The 19,806-nt window shown below is 46.7% G+C and overlaps 1 protein-coding gene across 22 annotated transcripts in view; it reads left to right on the top strand.

Annotated features, from left to right (window-relative positions):
• The window catches only part of FHOD3 (formin homology 2 domain containing 3), a 450,733-nt gene that overhangs the window by 72,313 nt on the left and 358,614 nt on the right, over positions 1–19,806 (top strand). The window contains exon 1 of one of the 22 annotated variants that reach the window (XM_045777871.2): positions 18,292–19,756. The exons of the other annotated variants lie outside the window; for them this stretch is intronic. The gene's annotated coding sequence lies outside the window, so the exon portion shown is untranslated. Of the gene's footprint in view, positions 1–18,291; positions 19,757–19,806 lie in introns of those variants that run through there. 22 annotated transcript variants of the gene reach the window in all.

The following is a 19,806-nucleotide window of genomic DNA, read 5'->3' as shown; positions in this document are numbered from 1 at the left end:
TATAATAGCACTAAATATTATCCTTTGGTTATGTATAGAAAATGGAATGTATGTATAGAAAATGGAATCGTATGTATAAAGTACCAACCCCCATTGTGACATATTCTTTCCCTTTCCAAATGGCAATATTAGATGAGATTTCTTTGGGATATAAAACCCAAACCTGGAACAATCTTCAGCCGAAATGACGAAAGAAAACATGACAAGAGGGGAGAAAACCTTTTTTACATCAGTTGGTTGAGTCCTCATTTCTTTTCCAGATGACTTCCCCTCCTTGCCATATAAGCAATGGTTGAACTATTACAGGCTTTGGACAATCACCGTTCCCTTACCGCTGACACCATACGCCATTTCCCCAATGACCCCTTTCCCACCACGCGATTGGACTGGAAGGGTCCAGAATCAGTTTGGGCTCATGGGTTGAAAATGCTATCAAGTAAGTTTCTCCAAAATGTTTTTTTCACCCTACAATCGTTTCTCGTTCATTCCTGCTTTTATTAAGTATAGGAATGTTTAGAATCCAGGACTGCATGTTGATAATTGGAAGTGACATGCTGTTGGAATTCTCCAGTGTTAACTTTGGAACTCTGGACCCAATTGGGACAAGAGTGGAGTCTTTATGGTCCGCAACCAAACAGACCTCACAAAAGGTGAAGGCCATCGGGCACTGCTTTGAAGGTCATGGCTGGTAGCCGACACAGGCCTTTTCTGATAGCGCGCCAGAGCTGAAGCAGGAAGTTGGAATGAGATCTCGGGATGGAGAGAGATGCTCTTCTCCACTGTAATTTTTATTTCTTTGCACGGTTTTGAGTATGACCACTTGATGTAACATTGTAGCAGACAATGCATGATTCGCCTTCCAAATCTAGCTTCAGTCCCTCAGAAAAACCAGTGGTCATGTTGTAGGCATGAACTTAGATATGGATGGAAAAAAAATCTGACAGGCATGTAAAGTCTGCATTTTTATGAGGTTAGCTAGAGAAAATAAATTTTTTGGTCTCTGCAAGTGATCCTATTTCCAGACACCAGAAAAATGTTCAGAGGGCCAACTGGCTCTGATGACTCAATCTCATCTTGAAGAGAAACGGAGTGGAAGAATTGTAGGGGTGAGGGATGGAACTGAGGATTTCAAAACAAAAAAGATTTGAAGTTGTTAGGATCCTAAAGGTAATATCTGAGTGTTTTCTACTGGCTTGCTTTGAAGGCATTTTGTTGGACGTAAAACCTCTGTGCTCAGTTTTTTGGACTAGACCTTGTCTTCTCATTAAGAGAATAAACTCTGTCCAGTGATTGTCTGTGGCCCATAAGGTGGACACTTTCAAGTATCCAGCATTGAGTTAAAAGGATAAATTGGCTGAAGGTTGCAAAGTGTCATTTCTGATGGCAGTTGTGAAGGACAACTGGGTACGAAGGGTTTTTAGAGTCTTTAGAGGTATTTCCCCCCCAAACCTAGGAGATGAGATCTGCCTATGAAGATACAGTTGAGGTAGGCAGAAACTGGCAAGGTGACTAATCTCTCTGTTAGGTTAGTCTCCTCGCTCGTTAAAGGTCAAATCCCAGAGAGGACCCTTGTAGAGACCAGAAAATCACACGAGAAGGCGGCTTCACCCATTGATGCAAAAAATCCATGTGCAGCAACACAAACAACAGAACAAGGCATCAGATATCATTTGCTGAGACTTCTTCTCCCCTGACCTAAGTCATGCAGCTCTGCTTTGAACTATACTGTCCCAGTGAAGAGACAAATGACAAAGGGGGGTGGGAAGGGTGGCATTTCAAGAAGAACCTTCTAGTGCAGGAGTGACTGAGGGGATTCATGACCCCTGACTGCACCCTACTCCCCACCCCCACCCATACATTTTTGTTTTCCAATCCTTTCCTCAGGCTCTGCCTTCTTAGGCCTGTGGATCAGCCTGGCTTGTACCAACTTCTTCCACCTTGCCAAGCTTTCTGACTGGGCCCAGCACAACGTCCCCTGCTTTGAGCGTCTTTCCCCCTCCATGTTAAGTTTGAGCTGGACTTTTATGTGGCTGAGCTCTCCTGCCCCTGCAGGGAGGCCTCCCCCCTACTTTTTTTTGATGTTGCACTTGCCCCTCAGGTGGGTTGTTATGTGACACTGGGTTTTGGACTGTTAATTGGATTCCAACGTGGTCCTCCCTACCTCTTGACTCTGGAATGCCCATGAAAACTACAGGTTTCCTTCTACAAACTGCAAAATGTATTTTTGACCTTCTTGGGCTTCATAGCATCTGGGTGGTATTTCTAAATTAGCTAATCAAGAAGAGGAGCTCCTTAGCACGGGGTGGGGGGGCGCACGCGTGGCAGCAACAACACTGAGACACTGGAGGCCTGTGTGGTAGCTTGGGGGTCCTGCCCCTCTGGGCACTGGGAGGGGGAGTGGGTCCACACAGATGCTGCTGGCCCTATGTTGTCTGAGGTGGCGGGCCCCCATGCATCCACTGGATGACCATGGAAACCATAACCTAGGCTGTTGTGACCAGAACCACCCCCACAATCCCTCTTTCCCCTCCTGGCCCCCCTGCCCTGCTGTGTCTGATTCCAAGTCTTGGGCCTGGGCTTCTTGCTGACTCTGCTCTGCATTTCCCCAGCTTCTGCTCTTATCCTGCCTCCGTGGTCTTGAGACAGGGGCAGGGTTTCCTCCTGCCCTGTTTGTGGATGTCACGATGGCCAAACTCCGTGTCCTGGCTATGTCCTTCCCTAGTGGGGTTAGGCATAGTGGGTCACATTTCCAATTTTCTGTCCTTTGATGTAGGGATCCATCCCTTATCCCCACCTTTCTGTAGAGACCTGAGTGGCTGGCTATGGCCTTGGCACAAATTGGGCTCAGGTTTGAAATCCTGCGTCTCCCTTTGTAGCAGGAGACTTTTAGTACTCATATATATTGTTAAACCTCCCTTTAATATCCCATCAACTCTGTGACCCTTTTTTTACCTACAGTTCTGTTCTCTAGGTGAAAACAGGCTCTCTGGGCTAATCAGATAAACACCTCCCATCATCTGTTTACTATTAACCTACCTCAGCTCCCAGGTGCGGACCCCACAGAATGTCCACATGTCTAGAAGGCCACTCAGTGTGGGCTGGGAGAGGCTAGCCTGTCAGCCTCTCAGCTCTGTGTAGGTGGCTACCTCTACTTATGGCCAAACAGTGATTGACAGATGTGCCCTCGCCACCAGCCCCCAAGGGAGAAAGCATATGGGGAAGCACGTGGAACATTCCACTAGATGGTTAAACTGCCCAGAGTCTGGAGTTTAAATGCTGATGGCTATTCAGTACTGTCACACCTGTCCACACAGGCTGTAATCTTAGAGGACAGTATATAGATAGGTCAGGAATGATTTGTTGCCAGGAATTAAAAGTACAATTAGAGAATGAATTTAAAAAATGACTCGACCATCGACAAACAAACATAAATACAGAAAGTGAATAAAGAAAAGGAGACACACACCTATGAGAGAATTAGCATGAGAACCTTCCAGATGCAGCTGGAAACTCAGGTCAGCTATGGGAATTAAGAGGAAGGAAAAATGAACAAATGTGGATTGACCCATAGGAAAGAAACATTTATCCAGGGTCTCTTAAGGCAGTTTGACTTCACATTTGTGCGCTTACCTCTCCCCTTGACTTTATTTAAGTAATTCATTCTTTGCCTCTTTAGGACTTTGTTACGTTTTACCTCCGAAGAGTTTAGATTGTTGAATGATAATTGAGGCTTGCCTTGGAACCATTATTGATGTTTACTTTGCCCTGTCGTAATAATTGCTTCTATCCTTAACAAGGACCATGACATTCCTCCAGAGTCCAGAAATACTCTGGAGAAGGTAGTCCTAGTGGTGGGGACACCTGTCGTAGATGTTCCAACTTTAAACCACGTGCTGGCTGCTAGACTCCAAAGTTGCTGTCCAGCAGAACCTTTAGTTTTATCCAGAAAACAACCCCTGGTAAAGAAAGCACCATGCTTTCGAAGGAATTCTCGAGTGTCGCTGTAAATGATTTCTACTTGCAGGTCTGAGCTGCCTGAGGCATGTGACGCAAGCTCCAGTGATGGGCTTGCTGCACTGAGGCTCCCCCCACCCCCCATGAAGGAACAGCATCATTTTTTGTCATGGAGCGATAAGGGTATGTTAGGAAGCAAAGTGATTGGTTACTAGAAATTTTGGTATCCAGAGGGCATGAGAGCTGAAAAGTAAGACGGATGGCTTGCATATACCTTGCCACAAGGGGGTTCCTCAATGATTAGATGTGTACCCATGTGTTTTTCAGGTCTTGCTGAGGGACTTAGAAAAAATGGGCTCTGGGGTGGGGATTCTTGGCGCATTTTACCGATTCCTGTTGCGTTAGAAATACCAAATGGGAACTATTTTAACTTGGGAATCAAAACACATGGAAAGCATTAGTAGTTCAACACATGCAGCCAGTTGAATATTTAATTCGAAGGAGGTTAAAAAAAAAAAAAGGTGTTTGGGAATTGGTTATAAGTGCTGCAGTCTCAAGTTCAGATGCCAGAGTGGTAGCGACAGAATAGCAAAAGGAGAAAACAAAAAAGGTTAGCAGAATTGGAATCTCGTTAGTTTAATTGGAAAGAAGAAAACAGGGGCGCCTGGGTGGCTCCGTCGGTGAAGTGTCTGCCTTCGGCTCAGGTCATGATCTCAGGGTCCTGGGATGGAGTCGCACGTCAGGCTTATCCTTCTTCTTCTCCCCTCCCATCTTTTCTTTCTTTTTTTTTTTTTTTTTTGAAAAATAATTTTTTATTATGTTAGTCACCATACAGTATATCCTTAGTTTTTGGTGTAGCGTTCCATGATTCATTGTTTGCATATAACACCCAGTGCTCCATGTAATATGTGCCCTCCTCAATACCCATCACCAGGCTAACCTATCCCCCACCCACCTCCCCTCTGAAGCCCTCAGTTTGTTTCCCAGAGTCCATTGTCTCTCATGGTCCATTCCCCCTTCTGTTTATCCCCCCTTCATTTTTCCCTTCCTTCTCCTACTGATCTTCCTGCTATTTCTTATGTTCCATAAATGAGTGAAACCATATGATAATTGTCGTTCTCTGCTTGACTTATTTCACTTAGCATAATCTCCTCCAGTCCTGTCCATGTTGCTGCAAATGTTGGGTAATCGTTCTTTCTGATGGCTGAGTATATATGGACCACATCTTCTTAATCCAGTCATCTGTTGAAGGGCATCTCGGCTCCTTCCACAATTCCTCCCATCTATCCCTCCCCCCACTCTTGTGTGCTCTCTGTCTCAAATAAAATAAAAAAAAAAGAAACAAAATGAAAACATTGGTAATTGTACTGAAAGGTAATGTGGTTTATTTCTATCCTAGTAACTGGACTGTGATGGTGTGGGCAGAAGCAGAGTGCATTTTCAGGGATTTAGGGAAATCTTTGTGCGACAGGTCTAGCATTTGGCATGTAGTTGATATTTCAATAATTTCTTAGCCTTTTAAAAAGATTCTACTTTAGATTCAATGGTTAGCTTACTACCACTCTAAAAATTAGATAATGTATCTGCAAGTATTTCAAGTTGTAAAATGCCATGAAGACAGTTTGAGAAGAATTCTAAATTGTAGACTATTTACCTTGGCCATTTTAATTTTTAATTTGTTAAAGATTTTATTTGAGAGTGAGAGAGTGTGAATATCTGAAGCAGACTCTGAGCTGAGTGCAGAGCGCGATGTGGGGCTCTATTCCACAACTGAGATCATGACCTGAGCCAAAACCAAGAGTCAGATGCTCAAATGACGGAGCCACCCAAGTGCCCCCTACGTTGGGCATTTAAAAAAACCAAAGTAATGTGAATCATGTTCAGGGAGCGGCACCTTTGCAGTTGGGTCCTTTCCACCCTTGGTTTCACGGACTCTCATTAGCCATGGGAGGGGCTGAGAGAGTAAAGCTTGAATTTCTCAATTCTCCAACTAGTGCTCTTTGTGCTGGCCTGTTCCTCTGCTCTTTAGGGCATTTATATGGTCTTTAGCCCTTTAGGGCATTTATATGGTCTTTAGCCCTTTTCTAGATATGTGATTGTAGAGCCCAGTGCGACCCTTCAGGTCCAAAAAGTCTGAAGTTCTGCCCAAATCTCTAAATCTTTCAAAACATCTTCCCGAAGTGAGGTTTCACCATCCTTCAAAGGATGGTTTTGGAGTTCTGGTGTGGTTCACAGATGGCCCTAGGGGAAAGTTAATCAGCTGAGAAAAATGGATTTCACCCTTCAAGAGCTGACTGTGTTTAGTTATGCAGTTGAAATCTCTTTTTTTCCAAGCCGGGGTGCTGACTGCTGTAGAAGGAGCTAGAGCTTCCACATCCTTCCAGGCTTCCATCCTGCCTGGCTGGACATGGCTTCTCATTTTGGGCTTCAAGTGGGGAAGACCTGGAAACGAAGGCCCTTGACTGATCAGAACTACATGCTGTCAGCTCTGGCTTTAGGAGCTGTCCGAAAGGAACACAGGGGTTTGAGGCTGGAGGCTGTGAGTCCTCCTGCTGTCGCTTTGGAGGTCTGGTCCTTATCTGGGAAGATCTAGGAGGTAGGGGTTTTGTTCCAGGTAGCAGTTAGTTCTTGAGCATTTGAAGGTGGACTGTTTTGTGTCCAGCCCACAGAAGCAGACCCTAAAGTATTTGATTGAGGAAAGCCACCGTGCTGGTGATTTATGATAAATATTTGACCTTCATCCTGTTTTTGGCACAGAGGTCCTAAAACACTTGAAATTCCTTAAGTGATAAGAGCAACAAAGGCGCCTTTTGTTAGGTTAATGAGGTGACTTGGTCCCCACCTTAAGGATGGTGGTGGGTTAGAACCAGCCATGTGATTGGAGAGTTAGAACTTTCAGTCCTATCCCTGACCTCTTAGCCATTGGCAAGTGATTCAATCATACCAAAAATGAAGCCTCCTTAAAAACCCAAGAAAATAGGGTTCAGAGAACTTCCTGGTTGGTGAACACAGGAAGATTCGGGGAGAGAACACGGAAGGGCCATACCCCTTTTTCTCTTGCCCTATGCATCATTTCCATTTAAGTTACATCCTTTTATAATAAACTAGTAGTTTGCTAGTAGAATGTTTGAGTTCTGTGGGGTGCTCTATCAAATTAATCAAACCCAAGGAGGGATTCATTGGAACCTCTGATCAAAAGCTGGTAGATCAGAAGCACGGGTGACAACCTGGATTTGTGATTGGCATCTGAAGGTGGTGGGCAGTCTTGGAAGACTGAGCGCTTAACCTGCGGCATGTGATGTTATCTACAGGGAGTGTCAGAATTGAGTTGAATTGTAGGGCACCCAGTTGGTGTCTAATGCTTGGTGGTGTGGGAAAGCCTACCCACACAGATGTTGCAATTTGGTCCAGGAACCCAAAAGATCTGCTAAAAGGTTCATGGTACTGATGCATGTTTAATTTATTTACTTGAGAAATGAATTTGGTATTTTCTTAGGAAGGAGAATAAAAGGCAGTAAGTAGAATGTGAAAGTAAATAGTAACAAATCTGTGGACGTGGGTGGAATGCCATTTTAAAGCGTTTCCAGGAGAGCTCTGGGTTCTGTGGGGGTGCTGTGTGGATCCGGAATGCAGGGCCTGACACGGCTTGTGGCCTGGGTGGCCCGCATGTATGCCAGAGCCATGTGACTGGGGCCTGGGGCCTCCATCGCTACCTCCCCTGCCTTCAACCTTGTGAGGTCTGTCTGCGAATTTGTAATGGTGAGGACAGGGGGGCCCTGGTGCCTCCCTCCTGGCAGTGCTGTGAGCATTTATGGAGACAGTGTGTGTACAGGCGAGCACTGCCCGGCGTGCGCTACCTCGAGCCAATGGTGGTAAACGCATCATCTTCCTCATCACAGCTTTGTGTTTCGTTGCTTTACAAATTGTCAGATCGAAGTTGAAATGGGATCAGCCACTGGTTCTCAAAGTACTTGAAGAGTGTCTGATGTGTTTAGAGACACAACTGACTTGTATGGTGACTAACATAACATAATAAAAAATTAAGAAGAAAACTGATGTGGATGAAATGCAAGGCTTGCCTCCCATGCTTGAAGGGCCTTCCTTATCCAGAACTGGATATCCGAATTGTATTAGGGTAAGACATGTAAAACCCATATAATGCTCAACCGGTGTGTTTACGGTATGATTCAGCTGCTCCCCGTTTCTGCTCGGTGGACAGATTGGAAACTGCAGGTCGGTAGGGTTCTATTAACATTTTACTTGATGCGATAGAATGGAGTTGGCCACCCCGAGTCCGTGATTCCTGTGTAACTGGTGGCATTGGGGTCTTTTTGTGGTGATCTTCTCTTCAGTTACCCTGGTTTTGATGCATTTTAGAATACTCCAGTGTTGGCAAGCATCAAGTAATCAGCGTGTGTGCTGAAAAACTCTAATTTTGACTGAAATTAAGTGGGTTTTGTGAGTGTGAAGGCAGTTTGATGCTCCCCTTCTGTGTTCCCCAGCAGTGTCCTCCTGAAGGGACCGCCGACATGGAGGGTGACGCCGAGAACTTGCTCAGGCACTACACGAGACAGTTGGGTACATGAAAGGAGTGAAAACACCATAATGTCACACCAAGTGCTAGTTACATTGTGTAGTTTTAAAGTGGAAAAATGATGTTCTAAGCACTATAAAACTAGTCAAAATATTCTGTATGGGTTGATATTTACAGAACGGTCAGATAAGCTGTTCAAATTGCACCAAAAAAAAAAAAAAAGAATCTGTATGTTTTGTCTACAGCTACTCTAGTGATGGTAAACTGGGACACATAAATAGCCTATCACAGCAATTGTCAGCTGGCTTTGTATCCGGAGGATTTTTTTTAGGCCTTGTTTGGCCCAGGGTACCTTAAAAAGCTCCCACCATGTCATGTGTCGGTGTCTCTTCGGCCTCCCGTTCTGCACCTTGAGGGCTGGGGTTGCTGAGGGTGGGGATGGGCTGACCAGGCGCTTCTTCCCTTCACCGGGAGGGCCCTCGGAAGCCACCAGGAAGCAAAGCAGGGTGCCACGGAGCACTTCACACTTCATCAGAAAGCTGTAAAACCAATTCCCAGCCCATTAGGGACTTAAAAAGGAGCTCCACAGAGCTGTCCTCCCTGGGAATTGCCAAGGCCCATGTGAGTCACTGATGAGATTCATGCTGTGGATTTTTTTCCTCTTCCTCTTTCTTTCTTTCCTTTTCATTTTTTTTTCTTTTTTAATGGAAAACGGTAGATTCTAGAAGTGAGGAATGTCTGTTGGGATGGCCTCACAGACTGCCTGGAACGGCTGAGGCCAGGCTTCTCCGGGGTGGTGGCGGGCGGATGTGTTCACGGCAGGTATCGGGATGGTGATCGTCAGAGGGCAGCTCGGTCTTGGGTATAGTCGCAGCCCTGCCTTTCCTTGGCTGTCCTCCAAGGTTTGGAGTGCAGTCCTTTCTGGGATTGACTGCAGGCCTGGCCTTCGTCAGGGCTCTTAGGGAGTGCCAGGCTGTGGCTGCTGGCTCGGGGGTTTAGGGAACACAGCCTGCAGAGTCCACCCCACTCACGGCCGGGCCGGCTACCGCAGACTTGGGCCTTGTGGGGAGGACTTGTGAGGACTCCAAATGAGGTTGTCCCTAGGATCCAAGGATAAATATTTAACACATACCAGCATATATACATGTATTTTATAGAACCCTCCTTTGGCATGTTTTCGTTTTACTTAAACAAATGACTGAGGAGGCAAGATAAATAAAAAAAATAAAAAGCAGATGCTCTGGCGCAGTCCTGCTGAGGTGTGGGCGCCCCGCCTGTAGTGGAGGGTGCTGGTTCCTCTTCAGGGGTGTCCTAGTTGAGGGGAGAAGGTGGGTGAGGGAAGAGCAGTGATAGGCGGGATCCGAATTCTGGAACCGGCATAGTCAGGCGGCTAGGCCCGGGGCATGGCACCAGCTTCCCCAGGAACGGAGACCCTCACGCTTCCCTTCGGAACCGCTGAAGGCACTGATGAGCCATGCGCTGTCTTAGGTCAAGGACCTGCCATCTGGTTGCCCTGTGCGATTCTCATGAACATGGGCTTCGTGGCTGCTGCCGCCGAGAGTCAGCAGCGTCTGGTGGGGGGTTGGAAAACATCACTGTCCTTTATGCGACTGTAATGTTGGACCTGGTTAGCTCTCCACCTGACTTGGGAAAGAGCTCTTCAACACTTATTAAATGCCTCCTGGGTGCCACCACCGTGTTAAGTGCTAGAAAGGAAATAGGCATGAGGCTTTTCCATCCGCACTCCTGATTCTAACTAGAAGCTGTGGACTTGCAGGCTCCAGCTCTCCTGGAGTTCAGGAGCTGCCGTCGAGATCTGTGCTGGGTCCACTGGATACTGAACTTGGTCCCACATCCATCTCCTGTTCCTCACCCCCGTCGGAAGGACTCTGGCTCCCCAGCCCCTGGTGCCCCAGTGTCTTTAGCATTGGGACACTGACCGTTCGTCTCTCCTCCAGTTGGGTGATCTGTGTCCTGTGATCCTTAAGGCCGGGATGGAGGACCTTCTTCTCTCTCAGGGTGGAAGGGTAAAGAGGCCTCTAAGAAGGAGTTGGATTTCTAGGAGCCAATCATAGAACTGCCCTGAGCCTCTGTTTCCCCACCTGATCTTGGGGATGGAATTCAATTCAAAGTAGGAGAATTTCCCATACACGTTGAAAATACATTTTTTTGGTCTCTTTGATAGTATGGTTACACTGAGCTTTCTCTTGAATCTTACCTTTATTGTTCTCCAAGGAAGTTTGCTCATAAAATTCTAATTATACTCTTCATTTCTCCTGATCCTGTGTACAGAATCTGACTGATAAGACGGTTAAACTAGATGTGTCAAGCTAAGCAGAGATAAAACAAACCCCCATGTGCCTCCCAGGTCCGTTGTTAGATAGAAACGAAGTGGACAAAATGTGTTTTGGGGACCAGAGCTCAGCCCCCCGAAAAGGCCCAGGATGTCCGAAGGGAACAGGCAGCCCTTCATTCCCGCCTGAAGCCGCAAGGTGCATTGCTGTTTCTCTTTCCTTACTCCTTGAGGAGTGTAACAGTCCCAGACTCAAGAATTGAAGAACTCCTCTCCTTGTTTCCTAATGAATGTACACGGTTACTGGTTATTGTCCTTTCCTGGAGCAGTGATTTTTTTTTTTTTTTTTAAATCCTAGCTCCCTGTACATGTTGGCCCTAGGATGATGGGGTATGGATTTTTATTTTCCTCCAATACGGGTACATCTTAGGGGAATCTTTGAACCCTGCTTTTCCCATGTGCAGTGGGAGCTGGGAATTCTACCGGCTCCTCGGGGCACTGAGGCTGCCCTCACTCCTGCCAGGGAAAGATGGGTGGGCCTGGGCGAGGGCAGTCATCCAGTGAGGCCCAGCCTCTCCCTTTCCTTGGAGTGTCCTCTTGTGAGGATCTTCAAGATCTTTGCTTGGCCATGGGCGAGCAGCCTGTCCCCATAGCGGGCCTGGGGTCATTCCCTGAACTACGAGGAAGCCTGTCTGGCCATGGGTGGGAGGCCAGTTCTCTCCTGGGTGGCATCGAAGGGAAGGCATCAGTGTGGCCGGTGTGCCTCTGAACTCAGGAGGGAGAGACTGCAGCGTGATCTGTGGACCCCCGGAGCCCCACACAGCAATTCTCTGTATGTGAGGCTCAGCAGTTGGGGTTGTGGGTACTTTAGCTCGACCCCTTCTCCCACAGGCATAGAGCGCCGTTGCCAAGCAGCTTAGAGATGAGCTGTGTGCTCAGCAGGAAGGGGTGATGTGTCCGGAGCAGAGCAGACAGACAGCTGCCTCTGCCTTTCTTGCCTCTGCAGTGTTTCCAGCTTGCAGCAGCGTGGCTGCGCCAGGCTAAATTAAAACTGGAGGTGCCCCGAGCTTTCTGCTTTTTAAGGCTAGAGTATTTGAGGTTAAAGAGAGGGAGTGAGTCTAAAATAAACTGTGACTCTGTTGGGGGTGTGCAGCCAGATGCTCTCTTGGTGCTTGCTGTTCTAGAAGCGATGGTGCCTGTTCCAGGCTGGGGTCTGGTTCTGACCTGCGTGATGTTCATTGTCCCCAGTTCAGCCTGTGTTGATTTTTTTTTCTGGGAGCACATTTTCTTCTTAGAAATTTTTGGCCAACACTTCTTTAACGAGAGATTTAGGACCTCATGTTCTAACTTCCGGCTGGGCATATCAAGGCGTGACCCAGACATGGTTTTGAGATGAGTGCGTGTGTGGCAGACTTGCTGTAGAAAGTCCCTTTGTGAGCAACTGATGTAACAGGACACATTCAGTGATGGTGGTGGTTCCGTTAGGCCTGGCGTGATTCTCCGCTCAGCATTCGGAGGGGAAAGCGGGAAGCTCGGCTGTCAAGCTCTGAGACCTGGAGTAATCTGGAACAGAATTGATGGAAGCAGGGATTGCAAAATTTGGGAAATAAGGACAGGACCACATTGATCGATACCCCGTCACCCGTGAATGATCAGGAGGCCACCTCTGGGTGGGAAGTGACACTGCTTTAGCTTTCTTTCCTCCTGCCTGTGAAAGGGGCCCTGAGTACTGACCAAGGAGTGACGGTTGTGTGCACTGGGAGATCAGGAATTGGAGGGCAAAGAGCCCAAGAACTTGAGTTGTAGTCATTAGTCAGGGTTCTGTTTCTGATGCTGGAGCATCTTCCCGTGAGCAGAAGGCTGAGTTTCATGTGCAGATGCCAGTGCTCCTGGGAGGGGATGCTTTGGATGGAGGCCTGACGTATGCCGAGCCTTTCCATGGCCTGGGTTTGGAGGACCTTAGAGGCACTTGGCATGTGAGTACCTGCTTTTGAGGGAGAGGGCTCATGCAACAGGTGGAGAGGTCATTTTGCCAGGGGTTGGCCCTCGTCCCATACAAGCACCAGGGTCCCTGCATCTGAAGGGGTGCTCTTGGGTGCTTGGGAGCCCAGATGGGGATCCATCCATCATCCACGTTGGCCGCTCTTGCCCAGGGAAGCTTCTTCACAACAGTAGTGGGTTCTACAGGGGATACTGTGGAAATGGCACATTCAGGGAATTGGAGCTCTGGCAAGTTCAAGGCCTCCAACCCCAGGGGCATGTCCTGGGCCTAGGAAGTCCTGAGACATGCCGGGGTAGTGGAGCCTTGGCTCTACCACTGAGCAGCAGGTGACCTTGAGCAGGTGACTTTCTCGTAAAGCGGTGGTCATCATTCTGTGCATGTCATGGGGTGGTTGGGGATCTGGGTAAGATGCCTTCTGTCCTGCCCCTCCAGCTTTGGCTCTGCAGGGCTGCTGGGGACCTGTCACACAGGCCACAGAGCCCCATGACTCTGTGCCCTCCACTTTTTGACTCCTAGTGAGACATTTGGGCTTGGCTCACATACCCCGCCACACCACAAGGAAAATGATGGGTGGCCTTCTGCGTCCCCCACGGGTGAGATGGGACATATGGAGTGCTTTTCACAGCCCCCACCCCCACACGTGAGGAGTGCTGGCTGTTCTGTGGCGCTGCTGGTCCCTGTTTAGGAGGGCAGACGTTGGGGCTGGTCCTCTGGGTTCACACCTTGGCTTGACCACTAAAGGGCTGTGCGACTTCAGCAAGTGACTTCTCTTGCCTGTCTTTTCTCACCTGTAAAATGACACAATCATATGGTTGTTGGTGGTTAAATGAGTTAGTCCACATCAGGTAGTGAGACCGCCCCCCCCCCCCGGGGCACACAGTCAGCCCTCTGTAAGCTGGGTGCAGCAGATACGATGGGCTTCCCCAGCACATTGTGCAGCATATGGTGGGCCTTCACAGACCTATAGGAAGAGGAAGGGCAGAAAAGTTTGGGATTATGGAGAGTCAAGCTGAAATATCAGGCCAGAGAGTTGTCTTCCTCCCCCCCCCACCCCCCTTGAAACCTTCCCTGTAGTGCTGATAAGATATAGAGGCCAAGGCCGAAGTGTCTGCTAAAAAGGTGCCCTGAGCAGGGCCCTGAGAAAGGACTGCTTCCCACTGTTGCCAGCCCTGACCCCCATCCTCTGTGTCGTCCTCCACCCCTGCCCTAGGGAGGCGGCAGGGCTGCGTGCAGCAAGGACAGAGCTCGACGGGAGCCAAGGAGGACGCAGCTCTTGCTTCCCCTCTGGCCTCGTCTGCATTCCGTGCTCAGGCGGCTAATTTGTCCCTCACCATGGAGCACGTTCTTTTACTTTTGGCTCCTGTAATGGCACATGGGAAGGGCGGTTTTAATGAATTACTGTTTTCTTTTGGAGATTAAGCTTTCATTATGAATATAATTGGGGACACTTAGCCTTCTGGTACTTACATATCATTTGCCAATTAGGATAATGGACGGGAAAGTCCCTTGGAAAGTGACAGGGACAAAGTTAAGCCTGTAACTCAGCTCGGGGTGCTGGCGAATGGAACGCTTTGCCAACTGGAAGCGACATATATCAAGTCTGTCCACAATATGCATGTGCTAAGAGGTCTGAAAATATTCCTGACCTTTGGGAAAGAGAGATTAAAATTAGTAGGCAGCCGTGCGGCCGCCAGCCCCAGTCGTTGGTGATGTGGTCATTCTGGAGCGTCTGCCCTGCCCACCACATGCTTCGGGGACGGCTGCACGGCCGGAGGCTGAGCTGCTTAATTTTAGAATTCAGGAACGAAATGTAATGTTGAAAGCATTTCTGATGGCTCTGGATCTCATGTCATGATGTTGCCTTCACTTTTAGAGGGCCTGGGTCTCCTGGGCACTTTCTCTTACCTCTGCTAGAGCCGGATTTCCTCACGTCGGCAGGGTTGACATTTCGGGCAGGATACTTCATTGTTGTGGGTCGCCCTGTGCAGTGTGGGATGTTTTCCAGCATCCCTGGCCTCCGCCTACTAGACGCCAGTAGCAACATCCCTAGTTGTGACAGTGAAAAACACCTCTGGACTTTGCCAGATATTCCTTGGAGGGCAGAACTGGCTGCTGCTTCTTAAATTGTGCTAACTTGGTCTATTCCTAACTCCTAACTGCGTTGATAATATGGCCCCAACCTTCACAAAAGTTGGAGTTCTGCGGATATGCTCTGTGAGGGCAGAGTTAAGCCACGTAGACTCACAGGCGTGGGGTCTACAGTTGAACTGTCTCAGGGGAGGTCTTGGGAGGTGGTGAGTGGTTTGATGAAAGTCTGGAAGGATTTATACAGGTAACGTAGAGGGGGGCTGAAGAGGTGCCTGGAGGAAAGACACCTGAGTGGGCACAGGCAGGAGCAGAATGAATGTGGCAGCAGAGAGAATCTACTCTACTTGGATAGAAGATCGAAGCAGGAAACAACACGGGTGTGCAGGGCGGCTGTGGGGGTGGGGGGAGGTGGGCACGCGGTGTGGGGAGGTGAGAAATGCCTTGGTTTTCTGGCTTGTCTACTGGGGAAAGATACAGTCTGTTTCATAATTTCATTGTTAGGGTCAAACAAGATAATATCAATTTAAATATTGGGTTGCCCAAATAAAGATTATTAAGGTCTTTGTGTAGACAGTCTTTAAATACAAAATGCCATTTTTACTTTATTTACTAAAAAGAAAATCAGGGAATCATCGAAATAAGATTTTGAACGGGGTAGGGGGTAAGATGGAAATAGGCTATAAGGAAGAATATTCTGGAAATGGTATATAGAATGAATTGCATGGGGAGAAGCCAAAAGGTCAGGGTGGAGAGGAGGCTGGTGTTGCTGCCCACTACCAGAATACTTCAGGGGGTCTTGGTGGTAAGGAGGGACTCCAGGGTTATAACTGAGAAGCGTGGTTGCGGGATGCAGTGGTTGACCGGGTTCCATGATTAACTAAGGATGGTTACACTTTTCCTGCTCCCCAAAATGATTAGAAGTGATGTACAGTATTAAAACAATGCACAATAGTGTAGAGGCACCTGGGTGGCTCCGTCAGTGAAGCGTCTGCCTTCAGCTCAGGTCATGATCCCAGGGTCCTGGGATCGAGTCCCGCATTGGGCTCCCCGCTCAGCGGGGAGTCTGCTTCTCCCTCTGCATCTGTCACTCCCCCTGCTTGGGCTTGCGTGCTCTTTCTGTCAAATAAATAAAATCTTTTTAAAAAACCAAAACAACACAAAATAGCACATTACTTATGGATCATAACAAATCAGAACGAACAAAGAAGCAGATACCAGGCCTCTGGGATGAACTTGCTACTGCAGCTGGTCATTCAACGTTAGCACTAAACTTGCTGCTAGTTCAGTTGCAAAGGGCAACCACTGTGTTAGAACCTAGATGCTGCTCTTGATTTGGGGTATCCCTTTGAGATGGTCTAGAGGAAGAAACCAGTGTTTTGGCTCTGATTTAGATTGTTATACAAAAGCACAGAATGTTTTTAGCTGCAAATTAAAAAAAAAACACCACCACCACCCAAACCTTGTTAAAATGTACATTTCTTTTATTGAGTTTTTTTGGAAAAATGGAGGCACAATTAAAAATCTTGCCTCATTGGTCTTAGTGGGGTCATTTCTGTTTTTGCCAAACCCCTTTCTGAAGCTCAGCTGGGGCCCGGTGGAGCCTGGCAGGCCTGGGAGGAGCAGCTGACTTCGGGAGATGGTCGTGCATTCAGTTTGGGGCAGGCTGAGTTGAGAATAAGGACGAGATACCTTGCCGAGAAGGATGCTCCTGGAGGCATGTGGAAGGGGAGAGGGGGGCTATGAGTTCAGGGTTGCTTGTGATGCTGCACACAGAGCGGGGGGGATAGAATCAGAATAGCCTAGAGTCAGCCCATACTCACAGAGGTACCAGAATAACAACACTACTACCACTGGCAATATAATTACCTAGAAGAGTTAAATTTCTTTTTTTTTTCCCTCTGCTTTTTACTTTGCTCACTTGTGTAGTTCTGAATCTACGCTATCAAAATGCAGAGCCGTTTCGAACTGTCCTCTTCATTCGAGCCCGTTTACTCTTAGGTGCACAGGCACCTTCATGCTTAACATTCACCACCAACCCTTATGCGGACACCTTCTTAGTCCTTTGATGTGTCCAAAGCTCATTCCCTGATTAGGGAGTCCTTGAGGTCAAAACTGTTTTCAGGGGCACCTGGGTGGCTTAGTCTGTTAAGCGCCTGCTTTCGATTCAGGTCATGATCTCAGGGTCCTGGGATCGAGCCCCACGTCAATGGGGAGTCTGTTTTTCCCTCTCCCTTTTCCCCCCTCCCTGCTCGTGCTCGCTCTCTTTCTCAAATGAAATCTTACAACACAACAAACCTGTTTTTGTAATAATTCTAAAGTGTTAGTTTCCTCCCCCCACCTCATTGTGTCATGAGCATACAGTGGAGTTTTCCAGAAGCTGCTATGTGACTTATGATCTCACAACAAATTGCATAAACAGGTAAGTGAGTCAGGCTGTCATGTATTAAGAGAGAAAGAGATTTACAAAAGTAACAGCGATGCTACTCTTCTCACTAATTATTTTTGGTTGGGAAAACAGTTACTTTTCCTAAAATGTTATTTATGATAGCATAAAACGGGTCTGTTATTTTTTTGATTATAAAACATTTAAAAACTTGTTTTGATTTCTAAAAGGTAAGCTATGTGGATTTCACCCACATACACAAAGCTCTTTGGGCTCCTCAATAATTTGAAGAGTGTAAAGAGTCCGATTACAATTTGAGCATCCTTATTCTAGTAGATTATTCAGGAAGGGCTTTGGGGTTTTGCACATTGGTAAGTTTGCTGATACACTTGATACTTAAGTGTTTTTGCTCTGTGTAATATGCTTGGCTGACATTTTCTTGTTACTCTATTTTCATTCTATATAAAATAGTGCTTTAAAACAAGTCTGGTGGGGGCACTTGGGTGGCTTAGTCAGTTAAGTGTCTGACTTAGACCCAGGTCATGAGCCCTGCATCGGGCTCCCTGCTTGGCACGGAGTCTGCTTGTCCCTCTCCCTCTCCTCCTGCTCAAGCTCAATCTCTCTCTCTCAAAAAAAAAAAAAAAAAAAAAAAAAAAAAAAAAAGGTCTGGTGATCATCTACTCTCCTTTCCTTCATAAGTCACCTGTTTTTGGTTAGATAACCCCCGCCCCCCAATTCTTCTTCTGTAACACTCAGTCATCAGACTGTGTCTTGGCGTGGGTTCTTCCCACAGGTGCCTAGTGTGCTAGTATGTACTGTCAAATAAATGTATTTATTAATTTTAGGAAAGTTTTCTTGTTTTCTAGGTTTTAGTATTGGTTCTCTTGCTTTGCTGGTTGGCTTCAGGGACTCCAGTTTTCTGTATGTTAGATCTTCTTTGTCGACCTTTGGTAATTCACTTTGTTTCAAATCATTTTCTTATTTTTGAATTAACAAAGTCCTCATTTAAATGTACACATGTTTTAAAGCATTATCTGTTGTGTTCATTTACTCTGGAGTTTCTTCTAGTTTAATATTTCTGAAGTGATTTTTTTTTTTTTAATTTCAAATACCCAAGTTCTGTCATTTCATTTCTAAGTTTTCCTAATTCTGATTTATGTTGTTTTTTATATTAATTCTCTATCTTTTCTCACTTTTTAACAAGGAGGTTATGGCTTTGTTCTTTAGGTGTGCCTTTCTGGCAGGCTTTCATTGCCTATAAGCTGTCATTCAGCTCCTTAATCACTTTTTCCCTGTAGTAACTCTGCATGCAATTTGGCTTTTATACTTTATGTTGCTCATTTTTATATGAAATTAGTTTTCCTGAACTTTGAGAAGGTGGCTTGGTTCAGTGTTGTTTTCCTAAGCCATAGAGCTTCCATATCTATTTCAGTATAGTGTTCAGAGACTTGGCTGGTTGCATTCTTAGACTTCTGGGCTCTGTTCCTGTCTATTTTTAACTGGATCATCTCTTTCCTCCGTATTGTTCCTATCTTGCTCAGTTTTGATGCCGCTCCCAGCATTTCTCCTATCCTGGAAGGGGGCCCTGGCAGCCAGTTTTAAGAGTTCACAGGGCTAGACTGCTCCAGATCATTCAGTCCCAACCATGGGCTCACTGACTTGCCTGGTAGTGGATTGGTCAATACCCATCTCAGTTTCTGCTGCTGTTCTCAAATTGGCCTACCATACTTTCCAGTGAATACCTATTAGCTATTTTGGGTTCTCCTGTTCTCATGTCTGTCAGATGTCTCATTGTTTCCTCTGTTTTCTGCTAAGCAGATGACAATACCATACATGTCTTAAGGTTACTGGTGGTTGTCCTTACCACTTAAATTGTAGTGTTTTGGGTTTTTTTCCTTAGCCTCCTGTATTTGACATGTATCATTTTATTGGAAAAGATGTTATTGGGGTTTTTGTTTTGTCTGGTTGCTTTTTTAAAGATAGAATGTCCTTAACATTGTTTACTTAAAATTCAGTTTACCTTTCTATAGTGCAGCCCTCAAAACAACAGTGAATGGTTTGAAGATAGAAGGTTCCTTCCCTATTGTGTACAGGAAGTCTGGAGGGATGCTCTCCAGGGCTAGTGTGGCGGTTCCAAGGTCATCAGGGACATAGTTTGCTCTTTCTCATTGGCTCTGTCATTCCTGGCACAACCCCTCACAGTCCAGGATGACCACTTGAACTGGAGTCATCCCTTCTGTATTTTAGGCAGCAGAGAGGAGGGAGGGCTGAGGAAGGGCCTTTCCGGAAGTTTCTGCATGCATCGGATTAGCCAGATTTGAGTTCTGTAGCTATAGATAGCTGCTAAGGAGTCCTGGAAATAAATTCTTTTAGTTGGCTTCAGGGCCACCCTCAGGAAAATTGGGATTCTTCTCACGAGAAAGAATGTGAGTGTGAATACTGAGGTAGGCAGCTCAGGCAAATGGACCTTTCCTGCCGGGTGCACGAACAAACCTACAGAAAGTGAGTAAACATGTAGGAAGTTAAAAGGACGTTTTGAATATGATTGTAAT

Source organism: Ursus americanus, chromosome 19, assembly GCF_024610735.1.
Source record: "Ursus americanus isolate L20-20 chromosome 19, mUrsAme1.1.p, whole genome shotgun sequence".
Classification (NCBI taxonomy): Eukaryota; Metazoa; Chordata; class Mammalia; order Carnivora; family Ursidae; genus Ursus; species Ursus americanus.
The sequence above is the reverse complement of the archived record's forward strand: the minus strand, read 5'-3'. Positions and strand labels throughout refer to the sequence as shown.